Source organism: Microcaecilia unicolor, chromosome 2 (genome assembly GCF_901765095.1).
Source record: "Microcaecilia unicolor chromosome 2, aMicUni1.1, whole genome shotgun sequence".
Lineage (NCBI taxonomy): Eukaryota > Metazoa > Chordata > Amphibia > Gymnophiona > Siphonopidae > Microcaecilia > Microcaecilia unicolor.
The window spans coordinates 159,451,156-159,474,839 of record NC_044032.1 but is presented as its reverse complement, the minus strand read 5'-3'; positions in this window follow the sequence as shown (position 1 = coordinate 159,474,839).

The following is a 23,684-nucleotide window of genomic DNA, read 5'->3' as shown; positions in this document are numbered from 1 at the left end:
GTCTGTATGCTCACTAAGGTTTATGACTCCAGTTACCATACAAAGAAGAGCCTTGTAAGTTCATTTTAAAAGAAGTCATTAGGACACTCCCTTACTCAAGGAAGGAGAAAAGAAGGGGAAGTATAGATTCCCTAGAAACCCTCAAACAGTTCCACATTCTATACACTTATACTTCTGCATCACTTACTGTGATCTGCTGCAGAGAGATTTGTATTTTCTCAGACACATCCATAAAGGCCACAGCCATAGAGGCGCATAATCGAACGCAAACGCCCAACTCCATGGGCGCCCATCTCCGTGAGCGGCCATACGAAAGGGCGGGACAAACCGTATTTTCAAAAAAAGATGAGCGCCCATCTTTTTTTCGATAATACGGGTTGTGTGGGGCAAATGCCTAGGATTTGGGCATTTTTGAGCTGGACGCTATCAGTTTTCAGCAATAATGGAAACCGAAGGCGCCCATCTCAAAAACGAACAAATCCAAGGCATTGGGTCGTGGGAGGGGCCAGGATTCGTAGTGCGCTGGTCCCCCTCACATGCCAGGACACCAACTGAGCACGCTAGGGGGCACTTTTACAAATTAAAAAAAAAACAGTAAAAGAGCTCCTAGGTGCATAGCACCCGTCCCTTGTGTGCTGAGCCCCCCAAATCCCTCCCAAAACCCACTGCCCACAAGTCTACACCATTACCATAGCCCTAAGGGGTGAAGGGGGGGCACCTACATGTGGGTACAGTGGGTTTTGGGGGGTTTGGAGGGCTCAACATTAAGCACCACAAGTGTAACAGGTAGGGGGGGATGGGCCTGGGTCCACCGGCCTGAAGTGCACTGCACCCACTAACAACTGCTCCAGGGACCTGCATACTGCTGTCAGGAAGCTGGGTATGACATTTGAGGCTGGCATACAGGCTGGAAAAAAAAGTTTTTAAAGTTCTTTCTTTTTTGGTGGGAGGGGGTTAGTGACCACTGGGGGAGTCAGGGGAGGTCATTCCCGATTCCCTCTGGTAGTCATCTGGTCATTTAGGGCACTTTTTTGGGACTTGTTCGTGAAAAAAAAAGGTCCAAAAAAAAGTGCCCTAAATTCTCGCTACTGCCGCCCATTTTGTTTCGATTATCGGCCGAAGGCGCCCATCTCTCCTCGGCAGATAAACATGCCCCAGTCCCGCCTTCACCACGCCTCCGACACGCTCCCATCAACTTTGCCCGTTTACTCGACGGAGTGCAGTTGAAGGTGCCCAAAATCGGCTTTCGATTATACCGAGATGGGTGCCCATCTCCCGATTTGGGTCGAAATATGGGCGCCCATCACTTTCAAAAATAAGCTGGATAGTGTAATAGATGCAGAAAGCATGTCCCATATGGGATTCATCTTCTGCAAGGCTAAGTTAGCTCCACAACCTCATCACACCATTCCACATTTTGAGTTATGCAGAGCTGTACTAGCAGTACAGCTAGCAGAGCTGATACTGAATAAGATGGACATTCAACCAGACACAACTGAATTCTATTCCGACAGCAAGGTAGTACTGGGCTACAAATACAGCCAGAGCAGAAGCTTCTACATATATGTAAGCAACAGAGCAGAATGCATTGAAAAATTGACTTGACCTGAACACTAGCACTATATGCCCACCAACAAGAACCCAGCAGACCATGACATGAGAGCTCTTCTGGCATCCAATCTGCAGACAACATGACTAACTGGTCCAGATTTCTCATCTTTGGAGAAATCTATTGAGCTTGTAGATCCTGAATCTGACTCACAAATTTATCCAAGAATAACTGCCCTCATTTACTAGCACCTGGGAGCTAACTGTTTCTCAAACTGGGTAAAACTCAGAAGAGCCTTAGCAAACCTCATCCATATTGTATTTTCATTCCAGCAAAACAGTTGATGAAGGATCTACTATGTGTTATCATTTGGCATCTTTGCACAAAACCCCTCACACAGTCAATGAGCTTTCACGAGCAGAGAGTCTTATTCTCCACTGTATACTACAAGACTCATATGCTGAAGAATTAAGATGAACATTCCTAAAGACAGCCCTCTCTGGAAGTTGAACCTTTTCATTGATGGTCTTCTGAAAGTGCACAGCTGGCTCACCTATGCTGAACCAGATAAGGATGAAAGAAACTCTCTGTGCATCCCAGGCCAATCCCACAATCCTACTCTACTTATACACTACCACCACAAGCAAGTTAAGACTGGGAGACCTTTCTTTTCTCTCTCTCTCTCTCTCTTTATGTTGTCTAAGGTTGTTGTTTACCTCTTGTTACAGATCCTGTGGAAGAAGAAAATTTCTTGGACAATGGAGGAATTAATCTACATAATAGACATTGCAAGTTTAAATATATTATTTATAAATAATAATAGTGGTATCTACAGATACCAGGCAAGGAGTGTTCTAACTCCACTGCTGTGTGTTCATGTTTGTTGGAATTGTACATACAATCCCCAGCTATGTGAGATTCTTCCTGCTTAGTTCTGTAACCTACACTCTGACAGGAGGTTAGCTCCCTGCTTGTGAGCCATTCCCTCCAATTCTTTACTCTGATAGGTTAGCTTCCCATATGTGTCCCATTCCCTCCAGTCACAGATGTATTAGCAGAGACTCATTTCCTTTGGGTTCAGCAACATCTCTGTGCCCTTAGCATATGTGTCTTCCTATTGGCTCATCTCAGTTCCCTGTCACACAGTGTTTAACAGCTCTACACACAATATCATGTACTCTCCTCAATGCCCTCTAACAAAAAGAGGTATATCTGCTAGTAAGAGGTATATTTGCAAGTTTAAGAAAAGAGCAAGTGGGATCTGCCAGTGCAAAAATATCCTTGATCAGTTAATTAAATATGTTCAGATACTCTCTGCCTGGAAGACAGATCTGTCTCTAACAGAGTACCAGAGTTCCCAAGAAAAGAACTGAGAAGTACTTGAGTATAAGTCTTATTCTTACACCCACAGAAAAGCAGTTACCTCACTCCCAATATACCAGTTACTCTGATTCTTAGATCCTTGTTTGTAATTATCTGTAGGTTAAGTTTGTGGTTGACGGCTCTCTTCACATTCCTGGCTAGTTGCTTACATCCAAATGTAGCTCTCTGGCTGTCCCAGGCCCCATGTAACACGAGGCCAACCGAATTTCAGTTTTGGTTTTGGATTCAGCATTGAAACCAGCTCATAATCCTGGTTTGGATTTCGGCGAAAATGCCTATGCATTTTCAGCAGAAACCGATACTCTCCACCCTTGCCACTACAATCAGCCTGTGTCACTGCCGCAAGCCCGAGTCAGAACCCTGACAGAAAACTCATCTTCCCAAGCTGCCCATCAACTCTGCCCTCCCCACTCTTCACCTGGAGGCCCTCCCTGGGCCTACCTTCTAAAACCCCTGGTGCAATAGAAAGGTGTGGCCACAATTTTTACTATGCAGTGGGTGGGGACAGGAGTGACTCAGAATTTCTCCTGCTCCGAAGAGGCCAATAAACCACCAGGGCTTTTTGAAAGTAGGCCTGGGGGGGTCGGGAGAGGGCAGAATTAGTAGGTGATCCACAGAGATATGTTTTCTGTCTGACGTGAGGCTGGCCTGGAGAGGACAAGCTTACGGGGGAGAGGGGGGACAGGGTTACATTTTCAATTTCGGCTTCAGTTCCAGATGAAACCAAGTGGAAAATTTCGGCCGCAGATTCAGTTTCAATCACCCTCTACCAGGCAGCCTCTCTTTTCTCCTCCTTGGGGTGAGAAGACACTGAGGTTTGATTCATATATTCTTTTGTGCTTCCCTCCAAAAGATGCAAGAAGATATCTCTTGCCCCATGATTGACAGATAGGCCCTTCTCCATGACATCAAACTGTCCAGAGCTCTATGTAGGAACAAGGACTCCAGAAAGTTCTTCCTTTTGAGTTGTAGGAAGGATGTTCCTGAGGCCTTTGCTACACTTTGAGCAATATTTCAAGGCTGTGTGTTTGACTGTTCTCCCACACACAACCCCAAACTCTTGAACCAAGCAGAAAAGTGCTGTGGCAGGGCTGGAGTGCTACCTTGTCCCAAATCGACTTTCCGAGTCAGTGGGAAGATAATATTTCATGAAAGCAATCTGGTTTAAAATGTTCATTTCATTAGAATGAGCTGCATTGATTTGGGTTCACTTCAAACAAAAGAAACCAGACTACTTTGTTGAGCAATACTGCCTGTTCTCTGTAAATAACCCCAAGTGAGCAAAAATGGTTATAAATATTCATTGCACAGAGAGATATTGAGCTTCTCAACATTAGCCTTTCATTTGTTTCACATCTCCCTAGCTCCTCAAAAAATGAAAATGGAAATAAAAGTTGAGTGCTCAGAAATCACAAAATATATATCACTATTTATTCCTGAATTTCTCCAGACAGTTAAAATCAGTCTTTGTATTTGCTGCATGTAAAGCAGAAATGGGCGGATGCACTCAAGGCCTGTGCTAGGTAGCTACAGAAATTGTTGTCAACATATATTTCTGAACACTGATAATAAGGGTCTTTAAAATACTTTAATTTTACTATACCGAGGTTTTCAACTGAGGCTTGTTGTTCTATGTATTGGACATTATTGTGCATCCGCTTAGTCATTATATAAGAAGCTACATAATTTCTGATAAAACATGCCCATTTCTGTTAGGAAAAGTTGGTATTTTAACCTGTTCATATATTTGTAGCCTTTGCCAACACTGCCATCTGCTGTTCATATTAATTTTACTTTGCACTCTATAATAGTAAACATCTTTAGTATATTCAACTCACATACAACAGAATGTCAACTTGAATTTACACATAATTACACAGAATGTGACAGATTGTGTCATAGGTTGATTTAAATTGTGCAACACTCAGGGGCCAATACAGAAAGCTTGCGCAGGCAGAAGGGGTTTGCAAGCCCCTGATTAAGACACCAGAGCACATCCTATTTAAATAGAGGTAATGGACCTATTAGCTATCCCACCCTGTTGCAGAGAACTGCTGCAGAAAACTTTAAGGCAAGCACAAAACAGGAGCAAGAATACCAGGTCAGAAGAGAAGTTGAAGTGTTGACTCCCGCTGTCTGTGTCAGTTGCATCAGGGTCGAACAGATAGCAGCCCCATTACTGGCTATCTTGGGTGGCCTCCACGCCCCTCTAAAAAATCTCCTGACCTCCCCCCACGCTCCAACCCCAGAAGGGACCTACCCCCCGTTCCCCACCACAACCCAAAAAAACAAACCTGGTAGTTTAATGGACCTCTCCCTCAAACCCAGAAACCATCCCCTGATCCCCCTCCCACTCCCACTCTGACAACCAAAAAAAAAAAAAAAGGAAATACTGGTAGTATAGTGTACCCCACCCCTAACTTCCTCAAGTTTATCCCTGGTGGTTTAGTGAACTATGGTTCCCCCCACCCATGCCCCTAGCCCCCTGAGTACCTTCTACCAGAGGCACGAGTGATGCCCACTCATTCCGCCATCTTGCAAAATAGTGGTTCTCGATCCCATGTGGTGCATCCGAGAATGCACCACATGGGGTTAATCTGTCAAATAAGGGGATTTTTCCCATTATTTGGTAATCTCTGCCCAAACAAGAAGGAAATTCCCTTATTTGTAAGACTGAACCCATGTGCACTATTAGATAAAACAGCACACACCATGGCAGTAGTAACTAATTGTTTACAGCTGAAGAGCAAAAAATGTCTCCCTTTCTGACAGTACACGAGTAGTGGTCAGATCATGCATTGATAGGAAAGGAGATTTTTTTTTTTTTGCTTTTCAGCAGCAAACAGCTACATGCTACTACCATGGTGTGTGCTGTTTTATCTAATAGCACACATGTTTTAACACAGAGGTAATTTATATGCCATTAGTTTACTAAATTGCGGAGCAAAAGTGTGCATTCAGCTCATGTTAGAAACTCCACACTAATCCATCAGTTTACAGCTCTAGTACACGGGCCCCTCACTTCTTACTCAGTATCAAGAAAAAGGGCCAGCATAGTCTTTCATAGCAACAGTTCAAGAACAGAGACACAACTAAAGGAATAGTTTCCAGTCAACTTCAATTTGGCAAAACAGGAAGATCCAAGCCTGGTATAACCTCTCTGCAGATTTTATTTGGGAAATGATAACTATGCTTCATGCATGCCAAGGCAAAGCCAGGGCTGAATTTGTTTCCTTTCTGAAACAAATCCAGCTAGGTTCCAGGCAGATAAGGGAGCTACAGCAGAGAGGCCAAGGGGGAGCTTTTGGAGAGAGAGTTTTTTAGCATACGTTCCTGCTCTGCCCCATTCTGCATCCTAGCTACACCCTCTTCTCCCCCCCCCCCCCCCCCCCCAATTCCATGGTCATTCCAGCAAAAATTGTTACCCTCCTTCCTGGCCACAATATATCATTTATCATGGAGGAGTGGCCTAGTGATTAGAGCACTGGGCTTGCAATCCAGAGGTGGCTGGTTCAAATCCCACTGTTGCTCCTTGTGATCTTGGGCAAGTCACTTAACCCTCCATTGCCTCAGCTACAAACTTAGATTGTGAGCCCTCCTCTGGGACAGAGAAATATCCAGAATACCTGAATGTAACTCACCTTGAGCTACTACTGAAAAAGGTGTGAGCAAAATCTAAATACATAAATATCAGTACTTTAATATCAAATATTTATTTAAAGCATTTATATCCCACAATATTCCCACTCATGGGCAGGCTCAATGTGGCGTACAACAGTTTATAAAGACATACAATTCAGCAAACAAACAATCAATGTCATAAGAAAGGGAAATAGCTAAGGCGGGGAAAGAGTAGTAGTGAACAATATGTCGCTACGACAATTGGAATTCAGAAGGAAGAGATGCCAGGCGGGTTTGAAGCGTATGCTCTACCAAAAAGGAAGGTCTTGAGGCGTGATCAGGAGTAAGTTTGACCAATTGAGGCAGCACATTCCACAATTGAGTGCTGAGATAGGAGAAGGAGGATGCATAGGTGGTCTTATACTTGAGGCCACAAAAAACTGGGTAATGGAGGCACGAGCTGATTTGTGAGAGTTCCTAGGCGGCAGGTTAATTAGGGTAATATCTTCAAGACAGCACCATTGTCATGATAACTGGTGGTTCAAATGAAAGCAGTCTGGAGAAAATGAATCCCATCACAGTCCATATTTTTGATGTGACTAGACTGAATTTCTGGATATGGGAATAACCATTGGCATCAGTGCTCCAACAGCAGAAGGAAATCTTTTTCCAAGATTAATTCTCTGCTAGAAGAATGTCATATTTGCTTTGTCAAAATGTATTGGGTTTGTTGACAACACAAGTGTAAATCTGAGATGAAGAAATTCTATCAAAACCAGAGTAGAAAAGGGCATCCCATAAAATGCTTTTATTTTTATTGCCATATTGATCATAGCATTGCATCTGCTGCCAAAAAAAAGAGTTCCAAGCTGTTACAAAGTTTGATATAGAAGATACGGCAGTTGATCTTTACAAAGCAAAATAAAGAACTCTGTGAGTACATTTCTTTCAGCATTCTAATTTGTCAAATTGTATGCTGGCTCATATTTTCTTTGTATGGATTGTGAAACTTTAATCAGCTCAGAGACCGGGTTTAAACACAGAAGAACAGCAGTTTTCCTGTTAAGGTGTTTGGAGTTCTTTTCTCTCTGTGTAGTTTTATTTGTAAACCACCTCAATATTTTGTTATGAAAGGTGATACAGGAAATCCAAATAATAAAAATGTAAACATTTGAAGATCCAATGACAGAAATATATTTACTCTTCTTCCAAGCCACTCTTCCAGTATTTTCAGATATTAACATGTTCCTTCAGTGAAAAGATCCCTGTAAACACCTTATGATCAAATGCTGACTTTAATCAAAAAGCAGCTGCAAAGATTTATACATGTCAGAACAATACAAGATTCACCTTCTCTTCTTGTGCTGCCTTGTAAAGACCCAGACAAGCAGGGCCCGGCTTAGGCAGGAGTTCTGCTGAGCCCAGACACAATGGCTCATCTGCATCATTATCTATCTCTTGTCTCACCAAACTCCCCTCGAAACCCTCCTACCCTGCCTCGCCCCACCTGTTACCTCGGTTGTCTTTGTCTTCTTTGCTGCGTGGCAAACAACCAGTCCTCCCCTGTCTGGCACCTAAAAGGGTACTCCTGATTGGCCAGATGCTGGGAGTAACTCAGTCTGAGGAAAGGGGCCAGGGGGGCCCCACTGAACTGGTCTGCAGAGGGACCTAGAATTGCTAAGACCAGCCCTGCAGACAAGCAACAACAAAATGATGCTGTTTCATACAGGTTTCGTACAACTGGTCTAATGACGTGAATCGCTTGTTTACTCTTTCCAAAAATACTAGGACTAGGGGACATGCAATGAAGCTGCAATGTAGTAAATTTAAAACAAATTGGAGAAAATATTTCTTCACTCAACGTGTGATTAAATTCTGGAATTCTTTGCCAGAGAATGTAGTAAAAGCAGTTAGCTCAGTGGGGTATAAAAAAGGTTTGGATAGCTTCCTAAAAGAAAAGTCCTTAAGCCATTAATAAGATGGACTTGGGGAAAATCCACTGCTTATTTCTAGGATAGTTGAACTGTCAAATACTATTGGCTATACTCTACTATATCGTCTACAACTTACAATAACTCCTTAGTAGAGGTAAAGGTGGGAGGACGAAACAAAACTTTATTCCTGTAGGTCCTGAGTTAAGCTGATGATCCTGAGCAGAAGTATCCCTTGAAAAAGCAGCAAGGAGCGAAACAGGCACCTGTCGGGATTACACGTTTGGGACTACGAGCTAAACAGAGTCACTACAGATAAGTGCGGTTCTATAATCATTTGGGTGGTATAAATTCAGCCACCTCAGTTATGATATATCTTACACTGCCAGACACTCAGACTCATAAGGGAGTACATCTTAACTAGAAGCACCATGGAGATGTAATAATTAAAAAAACAAAAAATTAAAAAAGGATTGATTTAATTCATAAAAGATCTCAAACATCGGAAGGAGGGGGTCAGTCTATGATTATAAACGTCACTAAACAGGGGCTCACCTGAACTGGTGTTAAAAATCACCCCAGTGACTGTATGAGACTTTCCCAACATATAACAAATATTAATAGTTTTGTTTCGTCCTCCCACCTTTACCTCTGCTACGGAGTTATTGTAAGTTATTTCTAGGATACATAAGTACATAAGTAATGCCACACTGGGAAAAGACCAAGGGCCCATCGAGCCCAGCATCCTGTCCACGACAGCGGCCAATCCAGGCTAAGGGCACCTGGCAAGCTTCCCAAACGTACATTCTATACATGTTATTCCTGGAATTGTGAATTTTTCCCAAGTCCATTTAGTAGTGGTTTATGGACTTGTACTTTAGGAAACCGTCTAACCCCTGTTTAAACTCTGCCAAGCTAACCACTTTCACCACATTCTCCGGCATCTAATTCCAGAGTTTAATTATGCATTGGGTGAAGAAAAATTTCTCCGATTTGATTTAAATTTACTACACTGTAGTTTCATCGCATGCCCCCTAGTCCTAGTATTTTTGGAAAGCGTGAACAGACGCTTCACATCCACCTGTTCCACTCCACTCATTATTTTATATACCTCTATCATGTCTCCCCTCAGCCGTCTCTTCTCCAAGCTGAAAAGCCCTAGGATAAGCAGCATACAATGTACTGTACTGTTTTGGGATCTTGCCAGATACTTGTAACCTGGATTGGCCACTGTTGGGACCAGGACACTGGGCTTGATGTCCCAGTGTGGCAACACTTATGTTCTTATGTACAATTTGTCCAAAGTCCAATTTGCCTCTGCTCCCAATTAAAATGATTTTAATATTGGGCAGCAAGTTTACACATAAGGCAATGGCAGGTCAATAGTAGAAGGAGCTGACACACACACATCCAGACACTCATATAAATTGCTTTCTCCTCTCCCCTTGTCCCCAGCTGTCACATACTTCCCCTTCCCCCTTTGTCTCCAGAACTCACACACACTCTCTCCTCTTGTCCTCAGCAGTCACACACACTCTGGGGCTCATTTTCAAAGCACTTAGCCTTCCAAAGTTCCATAGGTTTCTATGGAACTTTGGAAGGCTAAGTGCTTTGAAAATATGCCTCTCTGTCTCCTATCTGTTCCCAGCATTCTCTCTCTCTCTCTCTCAGTACTCCTCCCCCATCCCTACTCTCCTTTCCATCCAGATAAAGAGTAGTGCTGTGAGAATATCAACATCCCCTTCATCCCAAGCCCTCCCCCCGCCAATGCCCAGCCAGTAGTCATGCACTCTTTCTAGCCCTTCTTCCCCAGTCAACAGTCTTTATTCACTTTACCATGTGTAGTGTCAATTGCATATTTAATACTTCTCTTGGTTTTACTATAAATACAGTATGATACTGTGGTCAATATTGTGACATTCCTGTCGAGGCTCATGGGCTTCTTGTAGCTGTAACAGCACTGACTATACACTTTCCAATCTCAGGTCGTGTATGTGTCTCCAACACACTGAAGATTAAAATACAATGCCTAACATAGCCATGTTTCGTCCTTACCGCAGCCTAAATCAGGGGCAAATAAAATGTCAACACAAGTTTAAAAAGTAAATTAAATAATCACACATTATATGAATATAACATCATATAAATGGCAGCGTGGAATCCTTGTGGATAGAAATTTTATGTGTGAAGGGAAGGAATATACTGGTAGGGCTGTACTACCGTCCACCAGGATAGAACGACAGATGAAGAAATGTTTACAGAAATTAGGAAAGCTGGCAGACTGGGCAACATTATAATAATGGGTAATTTCAATTACCCCAATATTAACTGGATAAATGTTACATCAGAGAGCATTAGGGAGGTAAAATTCCTAGATGTAATAAATGACTGCTTTTTGGAGCAGCTGGTTCAAGAACTGACAGAGGGGAAACTATTTTAGATCTAGTCCTTAGTGGAATGCAGGGCATGGTACAAGAGGTAACAGTGTTGGATCTGCTTGGAAACAGTGATCAAAACATAATCAAATTTGAGCTATCTGGAGTGAAGTCACTAATGAAATCTACTGTAGCTACATTTAATTTTCGAAAGAGTGACTATGACAAAATGAGGAAAATGGTTAAAAAGAAGCTAAAAGGATCGGTCACAAAGCTTAGGACTTTAAATCAGGTATGGATGTTGCTTAAAAATAACATCATGAAAGCCCAGACCAGATGTATTCCAGGTATTAACAAAGGTGAAAAGAAGAGCAAACAGCCAGCATGATTAAAAAGTGAAGTGAAAGAGGCTCTTAGAACCAAAAGAACATCCTTCAAAGAATGGAAATGGATCTGAATGAAGACAATAAGAAGCAACATAACCATTGTCAAGCTAGATGCAAAACATTGATAAAGAAAGCAAAAAGTGAATATGAAGAAAAACTGGCCACAGAAACAAAAAATCATAGTAACATTTTTTTCAGGTACATCAGAAGCAGAAAGCCTGCAAGGGAATCTGTGGAACTATCAGATCATGAAGCAGCAAAAGGGGCATTCAGTGAGGACAAGGCCATAGTGCAGAAATTAAATGAATTCTTTGCTTCGGTCTTTACAGAAGAAGATATAAGAGACCTACCTCTACTAGAAATGGTTTTCATGGGTGACAATGAGGAGGAACTGAAAGAAATCTTGGTGAACCTGGAAGACATACTAAGCCAAATCAACAAGTTAAATATTCCGCCAGTGTCGTTATGCTCATGTTAGCCCTCTCCTCAAGTCACTTCATTGGCTCCCTATCCGTTTCCGCATTCAGTTCAAACTCCTCTTACTGACTTACAAATGCATTCACTTTGCAGCTCCTCAGTACCTCTCCACTCCTCCCTGGGAACTCCGCTCACTGGGCAAATTTTTCTTATCTCCACCCTTCTCCTCCACCGCTAACTCCAGACTCCGTTCCTTCTATCTTGCTACACCGTATGCCTGGAATACACTTCCTGAGCCAGTACGCCAAGCCTCATCTCTGGCAATCTTCAAATCTAGGCTAAAAACCCACCTCTTCGATGTTGCTTTTAACTCCTAAACCTTCAACTGTCCCCTATCCCTGATATGTCATGTCTGTCCTAACCCTTATCCCTTACTTGTCCTGTCTGTCATAATTAGATTGTAAGCTCTATTGAGCAGGGACTGTCACTCCATGTTCAAGTGTGAAGCGCTGCGTATGTCCGGTAGCGCTATTGAAATGATAAGTAGTAGTAGTAATGATGAATCACCTGGACCAGATGGTATACACCCCAGGGTACTGAAAGTACTCAAACATGAAACTGCTGTTGTTAAAATCGTCCATAGTACCTGAAGTTTAAAGGGTGGCCAATGTAATGCCAATTTTTAAAAAAAAGGTTCCAGGGGTGATCTGGGAAATTACAGACTGGTAAACCAGACTTCAATGCCGGGCAAAATAGTGGAAATTGTTATAAAGAATAAAATTACAGAACACATAAGCAAACATAGTTTAGTGGGACAGAGTCAGAATGGGTTCAGCCAGCTGAAGTCTTACCTCACCAATTTGCTTCATTTTTTGAAGGCATGAATAAACATGTGGATAAAGATGAGCCAGTTGATGCAGTTTATCTAGATTTTCTGAAAGCTTTTGACAAAGTTCCTCATGAGAGACTCCTCAGAAAATTTAAAAAGTCATGGGTTAGGAGACAAATAGTTCTGTTGTGGATTGGGAATTGATTATTTGACAGAAAACAGAGGGAAGGGTTAAATGGCTATTTTTCTCAATGGAGGAAGTTGAATAGTGGAGTGCCGCAAGGAACTCTACTAGGATCAGTGCTATTTAACATATTTATAAATGATCTGAAAATCAAAATGACGAGTGAGGTGATTAACCCCCTTGCTTACTAAAGCTAAGCTCGAGTTATCTGCAGCAGGGCCCATTTTATTCCTATGAGCCCTGCTGCAGATAACTTCAACTAAGCTTTAGTAAACAACCCCCTAAGTTTGCAGATGAAACAAAACTATTCAAGGTTGTTAAAACACATGCAGACTGTGAAAAATTGCAGGAAGACCTTAGGAAACTGGAAGACTGGACATTCAAATGGCAGATGAAATTTATGTGGACAAATGCAAAGTAATGCACATTGGGAAGAATAACCCGAATCATAGTTACCAGATGCTAGGGTCCACCTTGGGGGTCAGCACCCAAGTAAATGGTTAATTAAAAATCTATGAAATGTTCTGCCTTTGTTTACCTGACTCCCAGACTCTGGAATGAGCTACCCCCTTCCTTGTTGTCAGAACAATTCTTTTCAAAATTCATAACTTTACGTAACACTCATTGCTTTCATCAGACCTTTAATAGTAGTGCAGTCTAAGTTGCTGGCCAACTCATGGGAACTTTACCTAAGATGTTGATTACTCTTGAGTGCTTATGAACTATCCTATAAATAAATGGGGTTCCTCTCCTACACTGAATTTTTGGAACTACTGTAAACTGTTTGGACCTGCTGCACAGTTAAAGCAGTATATCAAATCTAACAAATAGTAAACAATTTCTTGTATCTCTGTGTACCCCCTGTCCTCCTCTGCTCTATAGGTATTCATTTTCTCCTCTTGTTTACCATATGCGCTTAACCCTCTTGAATAGGCAAGAAGAATTTACATGCAAGGCTTGGAACCTACTTCCTAACACAGAGATCTCTTGCACTTGCATCTCCATCATTCCTGAGCTCCAATCCTTTCCTGGTCTTGGATTGTAGAGCTAGCAGAAGATTCACTCTCCCTCCTACTGGGGATGGGATCTCCCCTATGATCCCTGACTTTTCATTTTTAAGGGTACCTTGTACCGTGGGATTTAGCTGTAGTTCAGGCTTAATCCCACCATATTTCTGCTTATAGAAAACAGGCCCTTCTCCTGGCCTTTTCCCCTCCAGCTCTCCTTCCTCTCCTTTGCCTCTAGGCTAGAAAATCAAAGTTCTTCTCCCCCTATTTGGGAGTACTCACCACCCTTCCCCTGCCTTTGCTATTGTTATAAAGTCTGTCCTTTTGTCTGAAGACTATTTTTTTAAAAATAAACATTTGGCTAGGAACCCCAGTTCTGGCCTGGACTGAGTTATTGAGTGCTGGTCAAGAGTGGCCCAGTTCTACTGGTACCAACCTGGACCGAAGTACAATAGTCAATAAGAACAACCCTACAAGTCAGTACTACTTCCCTGAAGGTGTGCCTCCAATCTGCCAAGCAACCCTGTAGGATTTCTCCTGACTGGCAAGGGTTACTCACACTGAATAAAGTTACAAAAGCAAGCAAATCCATTGGGGGTCTTCTTGGACATCGAGAAAAGAATTGCAGTGAAATTAAACTCCTCAACTGTGAACTGTAAAAAGAAGTAGCTTTCAAACTGAGGTCAGTGCTCCAGCCCAAACAGGCCTAGCAACTCGTGAAAAAGAAAGAAAACTTGAAGAGCCAAAAATACTACAAAAATTAAAGAGGAAGGAAAAATAATCACGAAAGGGACAAAAATACCTGCACAGGAAGGCACTGAGAATCAGAGAAAAAAAATGTACTGAGAGGAGAACACAATGCTCAGCAGAAAAACTAAGACAAAGGGACCTGCACTTGCGAGTTAGGCGGGAAGGCACCAGTATATGTACTGTGGGATGCTGCTAGAAAATTCTACATTAATCTTGCTAGTCAGTGTCCACAGTGAGCTCCATCAGATGACCTCACCCAGCTGTGAGAATACAACTATAAAGTTGTGGCGCCCAAATTTGCATACGCAATTTACAGAATAAGGTCAGTTTCATGTGTAACTTAATTTAGGAGTCCTTTTACTGAGGTACACTAACAGATTTAGCAGGTGTTAACGATTAGTGCATGCCAAGTGCTAAGAAGCTCATAGGTATAAAATGGACTTCTTAGCATTTAGTACACACTAATCGTTAGCATACGCTAAATCCATTAGCACACCTTAGAAAAAGGATCCCTACATGATTAGATGCTAATTGGCCTTAACCAATTATTAGATATAACCGTTGTTAACTGGCACTAATTGGCATTAATTTGCAGATGCGTACATAACTCTCCTTATTTGGTATTCTATAAGTTATGCGCTCCAGTTCCTGAGTACACAACTGCAAGGGAGGCGTGGACCTAGGAGAGGCATGGGTGGGTCAGGCAGTTACGTGTGCAGGTTAAAGAATATTAACATTTACACGGCTAACTGCCTACAATTAGGCATGAGCATCTACACCAGTCATTTAGCTGGCCTACGTGCTGATGCCTAAAGTTTAAACGCATTTAAATGCAAACTTACGCTTGTACACTATAAAGGCAGTTGAAAGAATCTGTGCTTAGCACACATCATCCTCGCGCCTAACTTTAGGCGACCTTTTGAAAATTATCCCCGTAATGTACATGCACACATGTGCATTCTTTGGAGCCATAAATTTGTTCATGCTTGTGGAGTGCTGGGGGTTATTGTATGAACCTATTTACTAAATGAATTGATGGGCCTATAGCAGTGGCCAGGGCCCACCCACTTAGGGCTCAGGCCCACCCAACAGTAGAACATGTTTAGCAGTAGCTGGTGGGGATCCCAAACTCCGCCAGCTGAAGACTTCCCCCTGATGGTAATGAAAACACTACTCTCCACGATACCAGCACCTGTGCATTCTCAGTTTTCAGTCATGCCTGCTTTAGACTGCCAAGGTGGAAAGAAGCGTTTTCTCGCCAGCTGAGGTTTTTTTTTTTTTTTGGGGGGGGGGGGGGGAGGGGATAACACTTGGTGCCCACCCACTTCTTGCCTAGGCCCACCCAAAATCTGTTGTCTAGCTACACCCCTGGCCTATAGGCCCTGATTCATAAAACCTTTCTCCATTGACCAAGAATAGGAGAAATGCCATAGCCAATCAGGCCCAAATTATTCCAAAGGGGCCGGGGTGGGGTACAGAAAGATGAATAAAATGGCCGTTACCATTTCTTTCATTTGTCATGTAAGTGCTTTGTAATACACTGTTTCTGGACATTCAATAACTGAGGCCCATGTGAATTCATCTCCCCTGGTTTTTAAGCTATTTTATTTTATTTTTTTTAGCAAAAGCCTAAATGCCAGTATCTCTATTTTGGCATGGAAAAAATGAGCACTGAAATAATTTACTTACAACCTCATTTTTCAGAATGACCTTTTCTATTCTGGAAACCTTTAAGTACCTAACAACTAATATGTTATTGATAACAAACAGATTCTCTATAGAATTTCCAGGTGTGCTTAGACTCTTAAGAGTTGAGAAATTATATAAGAGCTATAAAAAAAACCTATTTGATGGCAGTCCTTAGTTGAAATTATGTCCTTTTACAGGAATGAATTCTCTGGGGATGGAATGTAATTTCCTCATTACTTTTTGCAGCAATATTGTGCAGTTATTTTGCTGTGAAATGGACATCCTAAGGGCATAACAGGAAGACTATAAGAATGAAAAGGTAGATGTTAAAAGAGCATGCAGGGATGGTTTGGATCTCTGTTTTATTCTGTCTATAACACAAAGTTTTAAGCTGAAGATGCCCACTGGAAAGTGAAGTGTATCAAAACGACTAGAGAGTCTCCCCTCCCTAAGAAACTGAGGGATTTCAAGCAGAAAAACTGCAGAAAGACACTCTAAAATTAACAAAACATACCGTGCATAGGAGCAGTTTTGGTAAAGCTACTACTGAGTAAACACTGCATGGTATGATAATTTGAGAATTGCCACCATGGGATGACTGGTGTGGTTTGTCACCGTAGCAGAACTTCCTGTGTTGCCAATGTTGTGATCAAACTCCAGCTATATACTTCTCTCATGATTCTAGCAGATAGTGAGAAGGAAAAAAAACAGAATCACAAACACTGCTGCAGGTGCTCCACTACCAAACTGATTCTAACAGGCAGGAGAAGAGGGGGGATGATTGCAGAATGGGGGAGAGGGTGGTAGAGCAGTGAGGGGGGGGTAGGGGTTGGGAAAGAGAGAAAAGAAGAATGTAAGAGAAAACCTTGTGAGGTTGGGGGGAGGGGGACAGCAAATGAAGTTCCCACTGAGGAAAGTTTAAATATGATAGAAAACAATTTTTTCGAATGGTTAGAGACCCTAGCAACCAGATGAGAATAATACTGATGACTAGCTGTCCAACGGGGAAAACAGTGATAGCAGATCTGCTACTTGTAATGGAGGGAAATTCCAGTGAATCTAGCCTTCCACCAGAGATGTTCAGCCACTGTTACAAACCAGGGATAGGCCCTGTAAGTCATGGGAGGGGGATAGGGCAGTAGTAGGTCTCTTCAGCAGAGTGGGGGGAGATTAGAGTGGTGAAGTGTTTGTTGGGAGGGTGACTCTGATGGGGGCATCCTTTGTTGCTGTGGAAATTGGGGGTGGGAATGATAAGTTGAAAAAAATAGCTCCTTTAAAAAGGGAAGGGAGATCCAAGATGGCAGCATGAAGAAAGCACTGCTCAGATGCTCCTGCTCACCTTAACTTTTTTCTCATCATTTTCTGCTGTCTTGATGCCTAAATGGAGAAAGAAGCAACAAACTTACCCTGATGTTCCTGCTCCCTCTGTGGTGGGTCCTATGGATCGCTTTGCAGTACCAGGTTCTTTGGGTTGGTGTCCTCTCTGCAGGGGAGTGCAGTGGCAGGTGAACTGTCCTCCCTGCTTGAAGCAGACATATGTTTCAGTCCTGTTTTGCAGGTTTCCACGACGATGCTGGCAGCATTACTGGAGGCTGGTGTTGGTTTGTCATCCCTCAAAAAGAGTTTGGCGCTCCCAGGCACAGGGTCAGTCCAAAGCAATCAACAGCTGAGTTCAACTGCTCATTCTGGATTGGTTTGGGATTCTAGAGGTGGTTTGCAAGCAGTCGAGGAGTTGCAGGAGTGGCAAGGTGAAGAATCTCTGGAGTCCCAGGAAGATCAGGCCAAGTCCTCGCTGCCTGGTAGGCCCTTGAACATTACTTTGGATTCTATTTAGGATGCTTTGGTCCATTTAGAAATTTCTTTTTCTCAAAAGATTTTAGCTTTGATGACTCAAAATCAATCTCTTGTGGGGAAAATGTCACTGGTTGAACAAACAATTGTCTCGTTGGAATCAAGTGACAACCAGAATGAAACTGATATTACAAAGATTAAAGAGGAACAGTATGCTATTGTTAAGGATAATATGGTGTTACAGCAGATGACTGAGAACCTAGAAAACTAACAGAGAATGAAGATGTTACATTTTATAAAATTTCCAAAATAACCTTCTATAGCTCCTTTGCTTATATTTCAAAAATATTTATCTGAAATTTTGAAGATACCAGAGCAGTCCTCACCCCCAGTTTCAAAAAAATATTACCTGCAGCCTTATGTTATGAAATCTACAGAGCAATTTATAACTGGAGGATCGGACATTCCATTTGACAATTTAATTTTAACTCAGGCTATTGAAAATGACAATAAGGAGCTACAAACTGTGACAATGATTGGGAATTTCATGTTGCAACCAGATAAGGACTAGATCCTCAAAATATATTTCCGTCACTGACAAGAAATGCTTTTGAATCACAAAGTCAGTGTATTTCCTGATACAGCTAAACAGACCCAGAGGAGGCATCAAGCTTTTCTTAACCTGCGTTCAAGGGTCGTGCAGTTGGGGGGGGGGGGCTTTTTGGCTTGATTTCCCTTGCTAGTACATGATGAATCTAAGCTCTATGAAATGTTTTTCAGCCTGACTGCTTGGTTTCCTTCTTGTATTCTAAGCTGGTGGCCACTCCACCCCAGTTAGGGTCTGTAATGATGATATCTACACCATAAATTTAGAAATACGACCTGTATGATTTGTTATACCGTCCTTCCTTCTTTTTCCTGTAGTTTAATGTCATGAAACACCTAGCCACCCACCTGGGGCTACCCCGTGGCCATTTAGGTCTATGCCCAGCACAGCTGAGGTCCGCCTGCACCTACTGTTTGTGCTCTACACTAGCACCCTCCTCCCACCGACTGGGTCCCAACCGCATCTGGGCGAGTCTCCCACTCTCAAATTATCCTCAGTGATTTCTAAGTTACTGGGGCCATTCTCCCAGTGGTCCCACAGTTCCTGGAAAGCACTCACAGATTCAACACACAAACCACTAGGATTCTTAGTCAGTCCAGACATGCAGAGGCAATAAACTAAAAATGTTTACTGTCATGAAAAAATTAGAACAATGAACAGAAAAAGTGCAATCAGCAAACAGTAACAAGTAACTGAGTATGGATCAATTATAAAACTATCTAAACATTTGTTTACTATCTGAATAGTGCCTGGAGCGTACAGGAAATATAGTTGCGCACAGGTAATCCAATATAACTGTTCACAGGACCTCAGCAAACTTCTCCCTGGCTAAGACTGGGGCAACGGCCAGTACATCCCAGATGAACTGAGCTCCTAGGCCAATCAGAACCCAGAACAACAAGTTTTAAAAGTAGCTGGCCACATCACTGCAGGTTACCTCTTATCAGTGTTAACTACAGAGGGAACAGTCATTTCTCTGTAACAGCTTTAAACATGCAACACCTGCTGGCCAAACTACAGAAATACACTTCAAGAAATAATCAATACAGTTTACAAGCTTAAAATCCAATGTTTTGTCACGCCTCCCTCCTTAGAGAGAGATCCCAGACTGCGGCCTCTACAGACAACTGGTTGGGTTTTGACAGTCCAGTATCAAGGTAGTTCTGGCTCTTACGTTCTGGAGAGTCCATCAGCATTGCCATGTTCATTGGCCTTCCAGTGCTTATAACAGACGCTTTTACCACACTCAGTACATGCTAATGGTTTGAATTCTGTATGCTTCATTTTGCGAATAATAAAGAGTATGTTCTGACAGAAGCTTTTATCACACTCAGCACATGTAAATGGTTTTACTCCTGTGTGGATTCTCTGGTGCTTTGTTAGCTGTGATTTATGAATAAAGCTTTTTCTACATTCAGTGCATGTAAACAGTTTCATCCCTGATGAGATTCTATGCTGCGCTGACAATAATTTCTGGCAATTGAAACTTTTCTTACACTCCATACTTGAAACTGGTCTCTTTCCTGGGTGAAATTTTGTATTTCTTGTGGAACTTTCTTCCTGGTTGATGCTACAGCATGGTTAAAAGGTGAAGTAAAAGAGGATATTGCAGCCAAAAGATTGTCCTTCAAAGAATGTAAAAAGGATCCAAATGAACAAAATAAGAAGCAACATAAGAACTAGCAAGTCAGATGCAAAGCATTAATAAAGAAGACTAAAAGAGAATATGAAGAGAAACTTGCTGCAGAGGCTAAAACTCACAGTAACAACTTTTTCAGGTACATCAGAAGCAGAAAGCCTGCAAGGGAATCTGTGGGACCATTAGATCAAGAAGGAGCAAAAGGGGCGCTCGGGGAGGACAAGACCATAGCGGAACAACTGAAGGAATTCCTTGTTTCGGTCTTTACAGAAGAAGATGTAAGAGATCTGTCTGCACAGGAAATAGTTTTCAAGTGTGATGATGCTGAGGAACTGAAAGAAATCTCGGTAAACCTGGAAGATGTACTGAGCCAAAATGACAATTAAATAGTAAATCACCTGGACCGGATGGAATACATGCAAGGGTACTCAAGAACTCAAGCATGAAATTGCTGATATGCTGTTAATAATATGTAACCTGTCATTAAAATCGTCCATAGTACCTGAAGATTGGAGGGTGGCCAATGTGAAGCTGATTTTTAAAAAGGTTTCAAGGGGTGATCCGGGAAATTACAGACCGGTAAGTCTGATGTTGGTGCCAGGCAAAATAGTGGAAGCTATTATAAAGAATAAAATTACAGAACACATAGACAAACATGGTTTAATGGGACAGAGTCAGCATGGGTTCAGCCAAGGGAAGTCTTGCCTCACCAATTTGCTTCATTTCTTTGAAGGCATGAGTAACATGTCAAAAATGGTGAGCTGGTTGATGTAGTATAGCTAGATTTTCAGAAACCTTTTGATAAGTTCCTCATGAGAGACTCCTGAGAAAATTAAAGAGTCACGAGTTTAGGATGCAAGGTTCTGGTGGGATTAGGAATTAGTTATTGGACAGAAAACAGAGGGTAGGGTTAAATGGTCATTTCTCTCAATGGAGGAGGGTGATCAGTGGAGTGCCATAGGGATCTGTACTGGGACCAGTGCTATTTAGCATATTTATAAATGATATGGAGGGAGTCAAGATGGCGCCGACACGCTGGCGCTGCGAAATCACCGGAGAGTGCAAGCTGGTTGACTGCCTTTTTTTCCCCCATGAACGATGCCCCATACCAAAGAAAGGGGACGGTGAGAGCCTTACCCTCCCAGGCTCGCACGACCTCCCTGGCGCAGCGAACACTCAACGAGTTCGCCACTCGGCACCCACCAATTGACACTGGAGGAGAAACTCCGCTTGATGCTGGTGCAGGGATCCAGGCGTTGCTGGAGGGTGAGATTTCTCTGTCTCCTCCAGATACTGGAAATCTACTCTGTCCTGCCATGATTCGAGAGGGGAGAGCTGACTCATACAATCCGGAAGTCGGACAAGTTGTGGCAAGTGGAGAGGGTCCCCCTTTGGAAGTGGAGTCGGCAGTGGGAGGTAATCCACGCGGGGAGACCCGCCCAGAGTGGTAACGCTTTGACACGCTTTGGCAGGCAATGGAGAAAATGCAAGTTCTAATAATTAACTCTACACAAGAAACTAAAAAACTTGCAAACACTGTTGACCAGCTTTCCAAGTCTATGGAAAAGTTGAATCAAGACTTAAAAGATTCAGGAAAAGCGCTCTCAGGAAGAAACTGTTAAAATTAAAGAAAATGTTTCAACAGTGATAAATGATAATATAAATATGCGTCAAAGGATTGAACAAATCGAGAATTAACAACAGAAGATTGAATATGTGAATTCTTAATTTCCCCAAACCAACAGGAATTTAAAAAATTTCTTGTAGAAAATCTTAAATTTTCCACTCAAAATATTCCACCCAATAAATAAGATTTCTTTTTACCTACTAAGAAAAATCAAGATGGACCCCTGTGAATTTGGAAAAAGTTGAGGAGCTGAAGGATATTTCAATGATTCTGGAGGACTCATTGTCCGAAGTAACAGATAGAGCTACTCTCCTAATTTCTTTGTATTTGAGCAAAACTTTAACGCTGTATTAAGACTATATTTTAAAATATTCAGCAAACGTTTTGTGGTCAGAAACTATGGATTTTTCCGGATGTGACTAAGATTACTCAGGAGAGAAGGAAACAGTTCTGGAAATGAGAGAGGAAAACTAGGTCCTTTGGGGGCAACATTTCTACTTGCCTACCCGTGCAAGTGTATTGTTAAATATTTAGGTATAAAATATGTGTTTTTTGTGCCAAATCAATTAAGAGAGTTTATAAACCTGAAAAAGATTGTTAAACTATAATCCAGTATAATTTAAATGGAGATGGTGGATGTTAGGGCTATGCCTTTCCTTAAAACGTTTCAATTTAGATTCCCTGATTCATTTTAGATTCCTCCCCCCGACCCACTTTGAGAGGGCTGTGTCAGCATTGCCATGCGGCTCAGTATATTAGGGGGTGAGTTTGGGCTTTCTACAGTTAAGAATGTATTACTTAAAAGATTTAACAAAAGCTCATTTAGCTATCAACTGAGTTTGGTTGTGGAACATTCTCCCAGTGTCTGTATAGACTACGCTTAACTATATGTATTTCCGTAAATTATTTACATGTCCCACCCCTGTAGTCAAGTTACAATAGTTGCCTACTTATTGTAATCAGTTGGGTTGGTTGTGAGCCCTTGGGCCCCTGGCCGAGGCCAGCAGGGTGCCGACCCAGGCCAAGGGGAGACCGACCCACCAACCGCACACCCAAGCTACACAATACCCCCTAAGCTACCCCTCCCCACAGTCCCTCAGGAAGAAGGGAAATAGGCATACAGGCGGGCCTTGCGGCCGAACCGGAACCCACGCAGACAGAGCCACTCGTGCGAGCCTCACGGCTGAACTGGAACCCAATCACACACAGGGAGGGGTGAAAAGAACCCAGAGGGGGCCCCAAGAGGCCAGACACACGCTGAACACCAGCAATAGGGCAGCGGGGGAAACAAAGGACCAGAGCGGGCCACGCCCACGCAGGGGACTAGCGAAGGACAGGGGAACTAACCCAGCAAACCCCCCACCAGGGTAGGAGCCCCAGGCAGAAGCCAGAGGAACCAAACACAAAGGAAGGCAGAAGCCCTTGCCTCAAACCCACTGTAGACAGAGGCACACAGAACACAAAGGGTTAAGCTTGTAGAGCCAGCAGAGATGAGAGTGCCATAAATCAACAAACAATCAGAGAGAACACTTCCCCTCCTGAGAGGGAGTGGGGCCCATCCAACAAACACACTGGCAGAGGCAGGAATACAATACACACAGTACACAAAGGGTTAAACTCACTGAGCCAGCAGGCCGGACACTGGGAAGAGAAATCCTTAAAACACACAAACAAAGGAGACGCTCTCACTCAGCCCAGAGCCCCAGAGGCTGAGCAATGCCCAGCCCCCACTAAACAACCAAGCAGCTGACCCTGATTACAGAGCTACGTACACACACACCACACAGCAGCAGCTAACCCAGAGGGAAGGAAAAGAATACTCTAAAATCAACACAGATCCCTGTCAGAACCTAGAGCACGTTCTGAGAGAAACCTATCAGGCTTCCTGGTACCACCAAT